Here is a 15,412-nt window from a genome sequence, read left to right as displayed (position 1 = left end):
TTCTTGCCACAGTCAGGGCCCCTCAGATACCAGATGCCTCTTTAGAATGGCTGGGGAAACTAGCCTGAGCCTGACTGCTTCCAACAAGCTGACCCTTTCTTGGACAAGTTGCTCGGGCACACTATACTTCTGTTTCTTTGTCTGTAAAATGGGGATAATAAAGTGCCTACCTCCTGGAGTTGTTGTGAGGATTGAATCAATTAAAATCCATGAAGCATTTGGGACAGTGCTTGGCACAGAGTTGGTGATATTAGGTGAGTTAGTATTACCTGTATTTTATTAAAACTAAGGCACATAGATGCTGACACTTTCTCAGTCCTTCAGGAAGATGTCAGCAGAAGATCTTTAACACAACACATTCAGATTGCTACCTGGCTGAAAGTAAGAGTAATATGTAATCAATTATAAGATGCAAGGCAATTTCAAAGAAGTTAAAAAAGTTTTAAAAAATGTGGGTTTTGAGGGCCAGCCCGGTGGCACAGTGGTTGTTTGCACGTTCCACTTGGGTGGCCCGGGGTTCACTGGTTCGGATCCCAGGTGCGGACATGGCACCGCTTGGCAAGCCATGCTGTGGTAGGCATCCCACATATAAAGTGGAGGAAGATCGGCATGGATGTTAGCTCAGGGCCAGTCTTCCTCAGCAAAAAGAGGAGGATTGGAAGTAGTTAGCTCAGGGCTAATCTTCCTCAAAAAAAACAAAAGGGTTTTAGAATCCATGAATTACAAAGTATTATTTAGTGGTGTTTATTTTTTTATCGAGATATGATTCATGTACCATAAAATTCACCCTTTTAAAGTGTACTATTCAGTTGTTTTTAGTATATTCACAAGGTTGTGTAACCATCACCACTGTCTAATTTTAGGACATTTTCATCACCCCAAAAAGAAACTCCGTAGGCAGTCTCTCCCCATTTTCCCCACTTCCTAGTCCCTGAAAACCACTAATCTACTTTCTCTCTATACAGATTTGCCTATTCTGAACGTTTCACATGAGTGGAATCATATGATATATGGTCTTTTGTGTCTGGCTTCTTTGACTTAGCTAATGTTTTCAAGGTTCATCCACGTTGTGGCACGTGTCAGTACTTCATTCCTTTTTATAGCCAAATAAAGTTCCATTGTATGGAGATACCATCCTTTGTTCATCCATTCGTCCTTTGATGGCCATTTGGGTTGTTTCCTTTTATTGGCTATTACGAATAATACTGCTATGAACATTCATGTGTAAGTGTTTGTGCGGACATATATCTTCAGTTCTCTTGGGTATATACCCAGAAGTGGTCATCTGATAACTCCATGTTTAATAGTTTGATGAACTGCCAGGCTTTTCTAAAGCAGCTATCCCATTTCGTATTCCCATCAGCAATGTATGAAAGTTCCAATTTTTTCCACATCATCACTAGCACTTGTTATTGTCCGTCTTTTTGATTATAACCATCCTAGCAGATGTGGAGTGATGCCCCATTATGGTTTTGATTTGCATTTCCCTGTTGTCAGATGATGTCGAGCATCTTTTCATGTGCTTATTGGCTATTTGTATATCTTTGGGAAAATGTCTATTCAAATTCTTAGCCCATTTTTACATTGGATTATTTGTCTTTTTACCAATGAGTTGTAAGAGTTTTTAATGTATTTAGATACTAAACCCTCATCAGATATAAGACTTTCAAATATTTTCTCCCATTTTATGTTTTCTTTTTTCCCCCTTTTTTTTGGTGAGGAAGATTGGCCTTGAGCTAACGTCTGTTGCCAATATTCCTCTTTTTTTTTTTTAATTCTCCCCAAAGCACAAATACATAGTTGTATATCCTAGTTGTGAGTCATTCTAGTTCTTCTATGTGGGATGCTGCCACAGCATGGCTTGATGAGTGCTGTGTAGGTTCATGCCCAGGATCTGAACTGGCGAACCCCAGGCCACTGAAGCAGAGCATGCAAACTTAACTGTAATGCCACCAGGCCAGCCCCTTCATTTTCTTGATAGTGTGCTTTGAAGTACAAAAGTTTTAATTTTGATGAAGTCCAATTTATCTATTTTTTCTTTGGTTGCTTTTGCTTTAGATGCTATACTAAGAAACCATTGTCTAACATCAGCTCATGAGAATTTATAACTATATTTCTTCTAAGAGTTTTATAGTTTTAGCTCTTCTGTCTAGGTCTTTGATCCATTTTGAGTTAAGTTATATATGGTGTGAGGTCCAAATTCATTCCCCTGCAAGTGGATATCCCCTTTTCCCAGCACTACTTGTTGAAAAGATTATTCTTTCCCCCATTGAGTTGTCTTGACACTCTTGTCAATTAACCCATGATGCATGGGTTTATTTCTGGATTCTCATTTCCATTCCATTGATCTATATGTCTATCTTATGTCAGTATGACAGTCTTAATTACTGCAGCTTTGTAGTGAATTTTGAAATCAGGAAGTGTGGGGCCTCCAACTTTGTTCTTCCTTTTAAGATTGTTTTGCCTGCTCTGGGTTTCTTGCATTTCCATATGAATTTTAGTATCAGATAGTCAATTTCTGTAAAAAAGGCAGCTGACATTTTGATAAGGATTGCACTGAAGGATTGATAAGGATTGTAGATCAATTTGGGGAGTATTGCCATCTTAACAATATCAAGGCTTCCAATCCATTAACCATTAACTTGGTTTTGGTGTGCACTAACCTGAACTCTAACTAGTTTTATCTGACAAGGAGGTTGGTTCAGACATCCACAGTTGATCAGACAAACGGACTTAATTGCCAAATGTTTGTTATATTTTGAGCTGTGGGGATAAAGTATGGTTCTACTTTTGTCAAGGCAGGAGAAGAGAAAAATGGAAAGACTTGCATAAATTTGTAGAGCCTACCAGTAATCAAAGACATCTCATTAGGAAAAAGTTACATTTGCATTATACACTTTTCAAAGATGTGTCCCCATTTAAGAAATCTTAATATAACACATAATGATCTAAACATCTCTGAATTTATCTCATAGAACAGAAAAATTATGGAGTGGTTTTTTTGTGATGTAGAGTCTCTTAAAAATATTTTGAGCAACAGAGATAAATTTAATTAATGCGTGAATCAATTGAACTGAAGTCCATCCCTACCCCCAAACTTTGGTATTTTTACCAACAGGGTCAACAAACCCTGGAACAAACCATATGAACTGTGCCTATGTTTTGTTATAGTGACAAACTTCAATTCTGATCTCTCTTCCTTAAATGTCAAGCAATTTGAGACCGCGTTGTAACAACGATGTTACCATGGTGTTTAAGTAAACAGCATATAGCGCTGGATGCCAGTGGAGAAGTTAATAATTACGGGAATAGAATGAGAGCAGATTGTTGGGCAGTAATGACCCCTGAAATAGACTGAGTGCCCTTGGCAGTGTCAAGAGCTGTCCGTGCTAGTGGTCATGGTGTTGCAATCCATTATCTCACTGAGAACTGATGACTTCAGCTATGGTAACTAGCCACAATATTTAATGTAGCTGCCTTGAGTCACTTGAAAACGTCAAACTCTTTTTGTCTAAGGCATTTACATCAAGGGTTCCCCAAGAAAACCCAGTACCTTTATGTACACATTTTAGGGAGCTCTGTTTTACTTCCTTGTGTCATTTCTCTGATTCCTCTCTATAAATGTTAGTGACATTGGCACACTAGAAATGAATATTTGTCTATTTGTCAATCGATCTACCCTCCTATTTATGTATCCATCTATATTTCACCATGTTCTACAAAGCCTCTCTTCCTTCCTTCTTTCCTCTCTCCCTTCCTTCCTTCCATTCATTCTTTCATTCACCAATGCCATGATTTTTACTAAATAGCTACTAAGTACCAGGCACTGTCCCAGGCTCTGGGAATAAGCAATTAACAAAGAGGCTGGGTCCCTACTGCCTTGGAGCTTAACTTTGGGTGAGGGAAGAAAGAAAACAAATAAGATTGCTTTAGATGGTGTTAAGTGCTCTAAGAAAACCAAGTAGGGTAAGGTGATGGACTTTGGGGTGAGACTACTTTAGATAGACAGGATCAGGGAAAGCTTCTCTGAGGAGGTGACAAGTGCGCTGAGATCTGAAGGGTGAAAAGGCTATAGGCAGAAGAAATAGAAGTGCAAAATATTTGAAGCAGTTTAAAATAATATGGTCATTACAATAAAAAAATACCAAAAGATGAAAGTAGAAATGAAGGAAAATGGAAGACAGAGAACAGGAAAAAGTTGTAATGCTGATCTGTAAGCTGTAGAGTTTGACAGAGTTATTAAAGTTGAGCTGCAAATTTGGTTCCTATCTTCCTGGAAGCCAAGGTGAAAAGGGAAATGTGATCAATTTCATGGTTTGCTTTCTCCATAAGGAAAAGGGATGTCAGTTTTTCTCTAAGGGGAAAAAGATTTTTTTCTAGCACTCAGGCTTGAAATACATTTCTTCCATGGGTCTTCCTATAAGGGGCATAGAGTGATTGTCCTAGTGTGGGAGGCCCCTCCCCGCACAGATGTCTGTGTCCCCATCCCTGGAACCTGTGAATATATTAGTTTATATGCAGCAGGCACTTTGCAGATGTGATTAAGGAGCTTGAGGTGGGTGATTAGCCTGTATTTTCTGGGTGGGCCCAATCTAATCACACGGGTCCTTTTTAAAAGCAGTGGACCTTTCCCAGCTAGAATCAGAGGGAGATGTGACCTCAAAAGCACGGTCAGAAAGATGCAACGTTGCTGCTTTTGATGATGGAGGAAAAGGGCCATGAGCCAAGGAATGCAGGCAGCCTTTCGAAGCTGGAAAAGGCAAGGAAACAGATTCTCCCCTAGGGCCTTGGTGGGGAACAAACCCCTGCCGACTCTGACTTCAGTGCAGTGAGACTCGTGCCAGGCTTCTGACCTGTGCAACTGCAAGGTAATGAATTGTACTGTGGAAGTCACCGAGTTTGTGGTGTTTTGTTAGGACAGCCCTATAAAACCAATGTAATTAGATTCATTCTGGTTGCGACAACAGAAACTCAGCCACTTGAACTAGCTTAAGCAGAAGAAGGCACTTAATTATAAAGATCTGAAATGTTACATGAAATTCAAAGGCAGGAATGCAGCTCATTTCAGAAGATACTACGATCAGAGATGGAAAGCCATCAGAACCCTTTTGGTCTCTTTGCTCTTCTCTTTGTGAATCTTTTTCATTCTTCCTGTTCTTTTCACATTCTCCCTGCAGCCTGGTTTTCTGCATTTCTCCAGGTCACATGGTAGGAAAGCACGTCTGCGGACAGCTCCTAATTTTCTGTGTTATGATATGTTTCTATGTTAGCTACCTAGAGAAAAACTGAAATCTCTCAGTCTTAATTCCACATTCCGGGGAGAGGGCTATGATTGGCCTGGCTGGAGTCAGGTACCTACCATTGGCATCATCGGCTGTAGCCAGGCGACCTAGTTACCTTTTTTGAGGATCCAGGACTAGTTTCCAGAAAAAGACATCTGACTATACTGCTGTTTTTAAAATGCAACTTGCAACTCATCTAGGGGTCAAGAAACCATTTAAAAAGTGGAAACCAGCATTAAAAAAGAGATAAAAGTATCAGGGTGCATAGCATGTGGTATGAGTAATATTTTATAAAGCTGTGTCAGTTGTTAAATGTACAGGTACATGTGTACTGGGTCATAATGTAAAATATATTGGTAGACTATAGTCCAAAAAGTTTGAAAAACCCTGGGCTGGGCAATCTGATAGGAATCTGCGACAGAGATGTAATAAACATCATGCTTAAAATAATACCTCTAGTAAATGCAGAGGTGTCATGAGTATTTTTTTTTAAACATAATCTCTTAATATAAGCAGATGGCATAAGGGTATAAAGTAAGACTCGGTATAGGCAATTTTGCAAGAGTGAAGACAAAGTGGTACAAACACGTAGCTTTTTGATGGTGTGGCTTAATTCAGCGTAAAACATAGATCAGTGGTTCCCAGCATGGCTTTTTCAAACTCACTTGAAGACCTTTTAAAAATGGTTTCATGGGATCTATTTAATCAGAATTCTTGGAAGAGTAATCTGTGAATCTGTATTTAAACACAAAATACAGCAAAACAAATGGAACTCCCCAGATGTCTCTGATATGTACCCAGGTTTGGGACTGACTGACCCTGAGACTATACAGAGGAGGGGTCATCGCATGTCTTTCCAATAATTCTCCATAAGTGCAGTTTCTCTCAACCCAGCTCTTCATAGGTATCAGGAAGTGGACAAGTTCAAAGTTATTTCTTGGTAAAGATCGGGAGTGTAAGGCTTCATAGCTGCTGATTAAAGGCAGATCCACGCACTTCACAGCTCAACGAAGCAAATGGTAGAGTTTATCTTCTTTTGTTGGACATCGGTGGTGCTAACATTCATGCTTGGATGGGGGCAGGGTTGGGGGAGGGGCAGAGAGACAATTTCTGTAGACCATTCCAGACCCTGGTTAAACAACAGTTTTGTATTTCTCCAAAACAAAGTCTGGCCAAGACCCCAATGTTCTACAGTACAGGACGTGGTGGGGATTATTTTTGCTTGGAAAATGTGCAAATTTTGAAGTTACCAGTTGCCCACCATGGCCATTTTGAGTTTTCTGATGAAACTGACAGGATGAACCAGTTGCTAAATGTACCCTTACCTCTAAACAACAAAATGAATCGATCTGCTGTCCCAAGTTATTGGCTCTCAATCAAATTTTAGAGGACATCTGCCTCAAATAATTAGGCTAGTATTAGGATTGTTGAATTTCTTCCCCACAGCTGCTAGAGAGCAGGACCCATGTCCGCAGATGCCATTCCTAGTTCAGGTCAAGAAATTCATTAGCATACAGCTGGAGCCTGTGTTTAAGCCTCTGTTGCAGGGGGCATGCATTCAGATGGTTCCACAGTGATTTGTGGCTAAAACATATTTCTGGGAATTGTCATTTGGTGTGTGTCAGGAGCCTTCTCAACCCCTCTGTGGGATAAACCTCCTCCACCCCGGGCCTCCCCTCGGCACTGATATCCGGTTTATTTTTCCCTCTTTTTAGGCCAGCTCTGCACCCACTGCATTGCAAGGTTTGCAGCCCCCAGCTCCAACTGGCTGGACCACGAGGCCTCGGGCCCTGAGTGAGAGTGTTGGCCTGCACATCAGCTCAGTACCGTGATATCACTGGGAGGAAGTGTTAATTTCGTGTAACGTGTGGCTGCTTTTCTGTCCCCGAAACAGGACTCTCAGGTCCGTCCCTAACAGGAGCCGCTCGCGGGGACACCTCCGAGCGCACCCGGGGCGCGCGGGCGCCTCCTCGCCAGCGCCGGCGCGGGGAGAAGGGGCTTCGCGGCAGCCGGCGCGCTTTGTCCCCGCGCGGCCCCCGTCCACCTCCCCGCGGCTGCTCCGCTGGCCGAAAAGTTTCTCCAGGTGTGGAGTTCCGGGCTGGGCGACCGTCAGCGCGAAGAGGGGGCGCCGGTCGGAGGCCAGCCTGCTAGCCGGCCGGCGTGAGTGGCCACCGGCGTCGGCGCGCAGGGCGGGCCCCACGGGAGGGGGCGGGCGGCCCGGGCGGAGCGGGACCCGGCCGTTGCTATGGCAACGCGCCGGCAAACTGGCCACTGGGCCTCCGGCTGCCAGTCGGCGGGCGGCCCCCGCCATCCTCTCCTAGTGTCTCCGGGGCCAGCCGTTGGGACCCCATTTGCCCCGGGTCTGGTGTTTGGGGTGGTTCCTGGCTACCCGGTTCGTCTCCACCTTCTCACCTCCACCCCATCTTGGGACCGGAACCTTTATGAAAGTTTAAAGCGAACTTACTATAGGGTAAGTGTGATTTGGGAAAAGTAATGCATCCTTAAATGTTTTGAAGTTGCGTGTTTTTTTCCTTTTCTCTCTTTTTTAATCTCCTAGAGCCTGGGACCTGGTGGGACTACATTATATGGTAGCTCTTTGTTACAGCACTTAATATAGTCCCTTGAACAGACGAGGAGATGGTATGCACGAGAGCAGCTCCTTACTGACTACGTGGACAGGTAACGTAAGCCCTCTACCTCAGTTTCCTCATCTGTAAATGCAGATTATAGTTTCTCACAAAGTTGTGGGCTTCAAGGAGCGTGTATAGGAAACTGCTTTGTGAAGAGTAAACGTAAAGCGCTTGAGAATTCGTTGTAAGGGCTATTTACATGCTGCAAGTCGTTTGACACCCCTCGTCCCACATCACCAGCTAAGGCCACCTTCTCTTTTGTGTGACCACCAAATAAGTCCGATATTCAACCAGAAAATAGGGTGGTCATGCCTTGGAGGCGGGTCCTGTGAATGCAAAGAAACAGCGACAAATTTTGAACCTAAACTTTCTCTCCTTGTTTTATACACTTCCAGGTCCATGGCTTCAAATTACAACCCCTGCGTGGATGTCTCACGCATTTAAATTTCTCACTCACGTAAATCTCCAGTGTTCCGTCTCAGTGAGTCATACCATCGTCCACCTAGTTTGAAGCCAGAAATCTTGGGTTCATCCTTGACACCTGCCCTTCCTTTTCCTTCCATATCCAAATCATCATCAAAGTCTGTTCATTTTATCTTCAAACCAACCTCAAACCCATCTACTTATTTCTGTTTCTACCGTTGTCATCCTAGACCAAGCTACCATCATCTCTACGCGGTCTCCTGTGGTGGACTCCTGACTGGTCTAATGGTACTCACCCTGTCCTTTCAATATTCCCATCCGTTCTTTGCAGCAGGAGTAATCTTTTATAAGCTGAAGTTTGGTTATGATCCCCCCCTTCCCCCAACCCCCGTGCTTAAACTCCATCATGACTTCTCATTGCTCTTGGGATAAAGATACAGCTCTTTAATGTGGCCTACAAACTGAGCGACCATATACTTTGTCATTCAGACCAAGAGACTTTTGAGAATAAAAGACAGTGCTATTATTTACACTGGGACAGTCCCCCAGGGAAACTGGGGCAAATGATTCCTCCACCTGTGAGGCCCTGTGGCCTCTGCCTCTTCTCCAGCCTTATCTTACACTAGGCTCCCTGGTTCTCTGCGTTCAGGTTACACTGGCTCTTTTGCAGTCCTTTGTCACCAGCTTATTTCCTACTCCAGGGCTTTTGCACATACTCTTCTCTCTGCCAGGTCTGCCCTTCCCTCTTCTCTCTAGTCTAGTTAACTCTTGCTCCTCCTTCACATCTCAGAGCACGTGTTCCCCCAGGAAAACTGCCTCTGACCGCTCTGTTAGGACAAACCTCCCTAGGGCATTGGCTCTTCTGATACGCTTCTCTCTTCTTAGTAGCGCTTGTCACAACTGCGGTTTTGTCTATGTGTCTGGCACAGAATGTAGTTAATAAATGCTTGAATGTTTGAATTATAAGCGTTTTCCCATGTCATTAAACAGTCTCTGAAAATAGCACATACTGGTTAAGAGCACAGACTCCAGAGTCAGACGGACGCTTAGATTTGAATTTCAGCTCCACCACAATTCCTCATCTGAAGCCCGTGGGGCTGGTTGTGTTTTAAACTTCAGAATTTTTCAAATTATAAAAAAATAACATAGTGTATATTCTGTGTCACTTCTAGTGGGGTCTGGGGCAGCACCCCGTAATCAGACACATTAATTTTTCTTTAGTAAGATGACTTCACTGTAAGTGGGATAAAGACTATACATAGTTTCACATCAGTTCAGATCAGGTTTTGCCAACAGATGAGTTTGCCACAAATGTATGAGAACATTGGTTTTCAGAGCTTTTTGGATTTTAGAATTTCAGATAAGTGCATGGGAGTCCGTCCCAGTGTAACCTGAGCCAATTGCTTAACTTCTCTGGGCCTCAGTTTCCTCAGTGTTAAAACAGAGACGTTACTGGACCTACCGCATTGGTTGTATTTGTGGTGGTGTCGTGAGGAGTAAATGACACGTGTTAACGCCTTAGAACAATGAATGGTCCTTCATGCCAGAGAAGAGTCGGCTATTATTACGTCATTTTTATTGGCTCCATAATAATCCACATTATGGATGAACCATAATTTATTTGCAATTTACTTACTGTTGGATATTTATTTTTCAAGTACAAAAAAGTAGAGATGAATGTCTTTATACTTAAATCTGTCAACCAGATTTTTGATTACTGAAGATCAATTCCTGAAAGCAAAATTACAGAATCAAAGGGCAGGGTCATTGCGAATGCTCTTGAAATATTGGCACCTTGTCCTTCAGAAAGATGATACCAATTTACCCTCCCACCATCAGTTTTATGATACCTGTGTTAGCATTGTTATTAAAAAAAAAATCTTTGTTGATTTTACAGATAAAAATAGTACCTCATTTTTTAAATTCACATCTTTCATTATTAATGTGTTTAAGCATTAAAAAGTCGTATTGTTAGCTATTAGATAATTCTTTTCTTTGAATTGCCTGCACAAGCTCTTTGATGGTTTTTATATTGGAGTCCCAGTTTCTGCTTATCATTTGTTTAATTGTTTGATTTCTCTCTCCCCCAGCCCAGGCAGGAGCCCATATGCTGGTCTTTGGCTGGAATTGGTTGGTAAGGTGTCCCTGGAGCCTGGGGCGAGTTGTTACTTGCCTGCTGGCTACACAACAAGGTAGAAAGCTGTGTTTCAGAGGCTGGGTCTTGGGGAAAGTCTGAAATCAAGACCAGGCTGGCTGTTGGTTTGAATCTTCAGTCTAGCAGGGCTTGGAAGAAAGAGTACATCCAGGTAGGGGGCGAAGGACCAGGCCAGAAGAGAGAGGCAGAGTGATCCTGACAGCTGGGAGAGAGAAGCTGTAACCTCTCTTTTTGTAGGGACCTGGCAATTTCTTGTATGGGTGAGGACGGGAATGCTGGGGGCACTGTCTTGGCCGGACACTGATTTGTGTGAACTCTTGATAGAGTAGGGATGTTACCTTTCCTTGTCATATGGGGCATTTGCCCCACGATTACCTTTTCATTTAATTTGTGATGGCTTTTGATTTATAGAAATTTGAACAATTTTATATTGCCTTTTGTGTTTTACCCAAATCTTTCCTTTTTTGATACATTGCTTTTATGCTTAGAAAGTCATTTCCATGCGGAGACCAAATAACGATCTACATTTTCTTTGAAAATGTTATTTTGTGATGTCAGCAAAGCAAGGAAGAGTTAATGAACGTAAGTAAAAGAAAGTTGAGTAGTGTGATTTCCAACAAAACATAAAAGATGATGATACAAAAGCTGATAGTCGTGTCATCTTCACGTCTCCTTGAGGACAGAAGAAAAGAGCTTACTCTGCTGTCAGGGGGATCGAAGAAGACATTTTCTGACGGTGTCTGTCACACCTTGTGGACTTGTAGAATCTTATCCCCAGAGACTTTTAGAAGTGTCCTGAAAGTGGAGGTATGATCTCTGAAGATACTTTCTACTTCTTTGTTCAGCCGATGATCCTCTGTAGTATTTCAAGCACCCACAGTTGTTAGATACTGAGAAATAATTTCCCTGTTTTAAAAGAGGCTTAAAAAAAGGAAAATGTAATGTAGAATTAGTTGCTGACCTGCTTGGCATTGGTAAATTAGTACGCTTTCAAACGTTCTTCAGGAAGAATTTCCCTTCCTGCTGAGCTCCGATATGGATCAGTGAGATGAATTATGTTTTGCTTGGATCTGTCTTAGGGTTCGAGAATGTGAAGAGTGGACAACTTATTGTTAAACTGTATTAATATATCTTTTCTTAGTTTAGTAACTAAAATAAACCTCAGGGTACATGAGAAACTAATCACCTCACAAATTCCTGTGGTTTTATTGACGTGAAGTTTTATTTCAGAAAGGTTTATAACGTGAGGGGCAGGAACTTTTATAACTGATCAGAATATCCTTTCTACTTATTATGGGCTAATTATCTTTATTAATAACCATTAACTTGTCAGTTTGAATGTCAGTGGGGATGTGGTATTACGTATGAGGAATAAAGCAAGAAAACACAACTTTCTATTGATGAAGAGAGAAATCAGCTTTCTATTGATTTAGAAATATTGTTAGCGTTTGCCTTATTTTTTGATCAAAATTATTTAGTAAACATTATTAACTATAATAAACATTTATTCAACAAATATTTATTGGGTGCCTGTGATGTTCCAGGCATGGTTCTAGAATGTTGTGTTATGTTTTCACTTTTACATTGTATGTGTACAAAATATGCTTGTAATTCAGTATTCTTAACGTGAGCTGTGTTTATTTGGAAAAACTGTTCATTTAGAGTCACACGTATTCATTCAAGGAATCCAAGAAAAGCCTTATAGAAAATGTTCATCCAGTCTCTAAGGTTGAGATGCTGGTAATTGAAAGTTCTACCCTGTTACTTGGTCGTTATCACAGTGGAATGCTCATCCGCGGTGACGTGCTTGCTGGGAGAGAATCCATTACCATTTCCCAAAGGCTGCGTCGGAGGCTCAGGTTCTAACACTGGAATTCTTTCAAGTCTGTCTGCCGTTGGCAGATCTAATGTAAAGGCTCTTATATCTGCTCTGGGGAGCTCAGCCTCCAACCAGCTAAGATACTGGGAAGAAAGCAAATATTTATCCTTGGACATTTTTCATGGAAATCAAATTAATTTTTCCTCTCGATTTTCTTTATGTTGGTATTCAGTTTATGGCAGTAAAATTCAGTACTTTTCATATTTGTTATTATGAATGTAAATGCCAATGTCCAGCAGTGATTTTCAAGTTAATGTAATTGGTTTCCTGTCGTCTCTCTTTGATGGTACGTATGTTATGATGTGTACATTTAGCTTCTTTTTATAGTTCCACCTCACAATTTTTTTTGAGATGTAATTAGCGTACCATAAAATTCACCCTTTTAAAGTATCCAATTAAGTTTTTAATATGTCACAAGGTTTTGCAACCGTCACCACTAATCCCAGAATGTTTCATCACCCCAAAGAAGAAAGCCCACATCCATTAGCAGTCACTTCCTGTTTTCCCCTCTCCCAGCCCTTGGCAAACACTAACCCACTTTCTCATTCTGTGGATTTGCCTGCATGGACGTTTCAGGTAAATAGAATCATAAAATATGGAGCCTTTTGCATGTGGCTTCTTTCACTTAGCATGTTTTCCAGAATCATTTCTGCTGTAGTATGTATCAGTACTTCATTCCTTTTTATGATCAAGTGAAATTCCGTTGTGTGGAGATATGGTATTTTGTTTATCCATTCATCAGTAGATACCGGTTTGGGTTCTTTCCGTTTTTTGGCTGTTATGAGTACTGCTGCTGTGAATATTTGTGTACAGTTTTTGAGCGGATGTATGTTTTCATTTCTGTTGAGTATGTACCTAGGAGTGGAATCGCTGGTCATATAGTAACTCCATGTTTAACATTTTGAAGATTGCCAAACTCTTTTCCAAAGTGGCTGCACCATTTTACATTTCCACCATCAATGTATGAGGGTTCCCATTTCTCCACATCATCAGCAGCACTTGTTTATTGTCTTTCTTTTTGATTATAGCCATTCTAGTAGGTGTAAAGTTGTACCTCATTATAGTTTTGATTTGCATTTTCTTGATGAATAATGATGTTGGACATTTTTTCATGTGTTTATTGGACATTTGTATACCTCCTTGGGAGAAATATCTATTTAAATCTTTTGTTTAGTTTTTATTTGGATTGTCTTTTTAAAGATTTTATTTTTTCCTTTTTCTCCCCAAAGTCCCCCGGTACATAGTTGTATATTCTTAGTTGTGGGTCCTTTTAGTTGTGGCATGTGGGACGCCATCTCAGTGTGGTTTGATGAGCAATGCCATGTCTGCGCCCAGGATTTGAACTGAGGAAACACTAGGCCGCCTGCATGCGAACTTAACCACTTGGCCACGGGGCCAGCCCCCTGGATTGTCTTTTTATTGTTGAATTATAAGAGTTCTCTGTATATTCTGGATACTAGACCCTTATCAGATATATGATTTGCAAATATTTTCTCCTATTCTGTAGCTTGTCTTTTTATTTTCTTGATAGTGTCCTTTGAGGAACGAAAGTTTTTGATTTTGTGAAGTCCAATATATCTATTTTTTCATTGGCTTCCTGGCTTTAGATGTCATATCTAAAAAACTATCGCTAATTCAAGGTCACAAAGATTTCCCCATATGTTTTCTTCAAAGAATTTTGCACTGTTAGCTCTTTCATTTAGGTTTTTGATCCTTTTTTTATTTTTAATTTTGCTGAGGAAGATTCACCCTGAGCTAACAGCTGTGGCAACCTTCCTCTATTTTTCAGTATGTGGGCTCCCAGCACAGCCTGGCTGCTAACAGAGTGGTATAGGTCCATGCCTGGGAAGCGAACCTGGGCTGCCGAAGCAGAGCACTCTGAATTTAACCACTAGGCACCGAGTCTGGCCCAGATCCATTTTGAGTTAATTTTTGTATATGTATGAGGTAGGGATCCAAATTCATTCTTTTGCATGTGGATATCCAGTTGTCACAGCACCATTTGTTGTACGCTTCACTTTATTTGTTTGAGTTAACTTGTAAGTCATGTTTTGGGGAAATAAAATTTAGCTGATTCCTTTTCACTTCAATTAGATGCCACCATCTTACACAGAGGACATTTCAGGCAAAGGAGCCTCTGTACTGCTAGCTAGGGCTTTGGTTCCATATTTCTATGTAGGCTTATAACTTAGTGAGTGGGCTTGTAGGGGATGTAAGCTTCGGGGCTGCTTCCCCCTCCAGTCTAGCTTAAGGCCTCTAGGTGGACTCGTGTGGCTGCCTCCTCGCCATGTTTTCTCGGAATCATAGCCCGAGTCTCACTGGACCTTCTGGGAAGAGTAAAAGAGGAGTTCTTCCTTCCGAGCTGGAGAAGGCCTCAAATTTTCTCTCTAGCCTCATGGGAGGGACAGGAAGAGCCATATGAACCTTTCCACAGAGAACAGGGGAGGTCCTCAAGGGAAGACAGAGCTTTTCACCTTTTTTCCTTCCTGTCGAAAGCTCCTTTCTCTGGAATCGTGACCGAATCACGCCTTGGCTGGCTTCAGACTTCCCTTTCCTTGGCATGGAGTGGTAGCAAAGGCAGCCTTGTGTCCCTCCCAGAGGTTCGAGTGTGCAGTGTAGGCAAGCTTAGGGGTCATGCACACCTGAATTCCCGTTTTATTTCTGTGTCTCTATCTTTGGTTTCTTTATCTATAAAATGGAGTTTCTAATCCCAACTTCCCAGGATTATCATGAAAAACAAATCAAATATCATATGTAAAGTGCCTAACAAATTTGTAGCCCCTCCATAAATACTAGTTTCCTTTCTTTCTTTTCCAAATTTTCTGAGAAATTTGTACAAATACAGTTTTTTAAAAAACTCCGTAGAATCTTAGAGTTGGAAGGGACCTTCATACTCATGACCATAACACTTTGCTGAATCTGTCAAAGCTCTTTTCATGTTTATTCACATGATTTATTCAACTGGTTTTTACTGATCACTTACTGTTTTCAGGCACTGTTCTCTCCATGTCTGCCATAAGTCATTAGAGGGGAGATGACAGAC

At 41.5% G+C, this 15,412-nt stretch overlaps 1 protein-coding gene across 27 annotated transcripts in view; it reads left to right on the top strand.

The window, feature by feature from the left end:
• Positions 1 to 7,176: 7,176 nt before the first annotated feature.
• STK33 (serine/threonine kinase 33) overlaps positions 7,177 to 15,412 on the top strand; it is a 121,320-nt gene continuing 113,084 nt past the window's right edge. For 6 of the 27 annotated variants that reach the window (XM_070624292.1, XM_070624310.1, XM_070624293.1 and 3 more), the window contains exons 1-2: positions 7,533 to 7,752; positions 7,840 to 7,961. The gene's annotated coding sequence lies outside the window, so the exon portion shown is untranslated. Of the gene's footprint in view, positions 7,443 to 7,480; positions 7,753 to 7,839; positions 7,962 to 15,412 lie in introns of those variants that run through there. The other 21 variants (XM_070624309.1, XM_008514151.2, XM_070624294.1 and 18 more) reach the window with 17 other exon arrangements.

This window comes from Equus przewalskii, chromosome 6 (genome assembly GCF_037783145.1).
Source record: "Equus przewalskii isolate Varuska chromosome 6, EquPr2, whole genome shotgun sequence".
In the NCBI taxonomy this organism is placed as follows: Eukaryota; Metazoa; Chordata; class Mammalia; order Perissodactyla; family Equidae; genus Equus; species Equus przewalskii.
The sequence above is the reverse complement of the archived record's forward strand: the minus strand, read 5'-3'. Positions and strand labels throughout refer to the sequence as shown.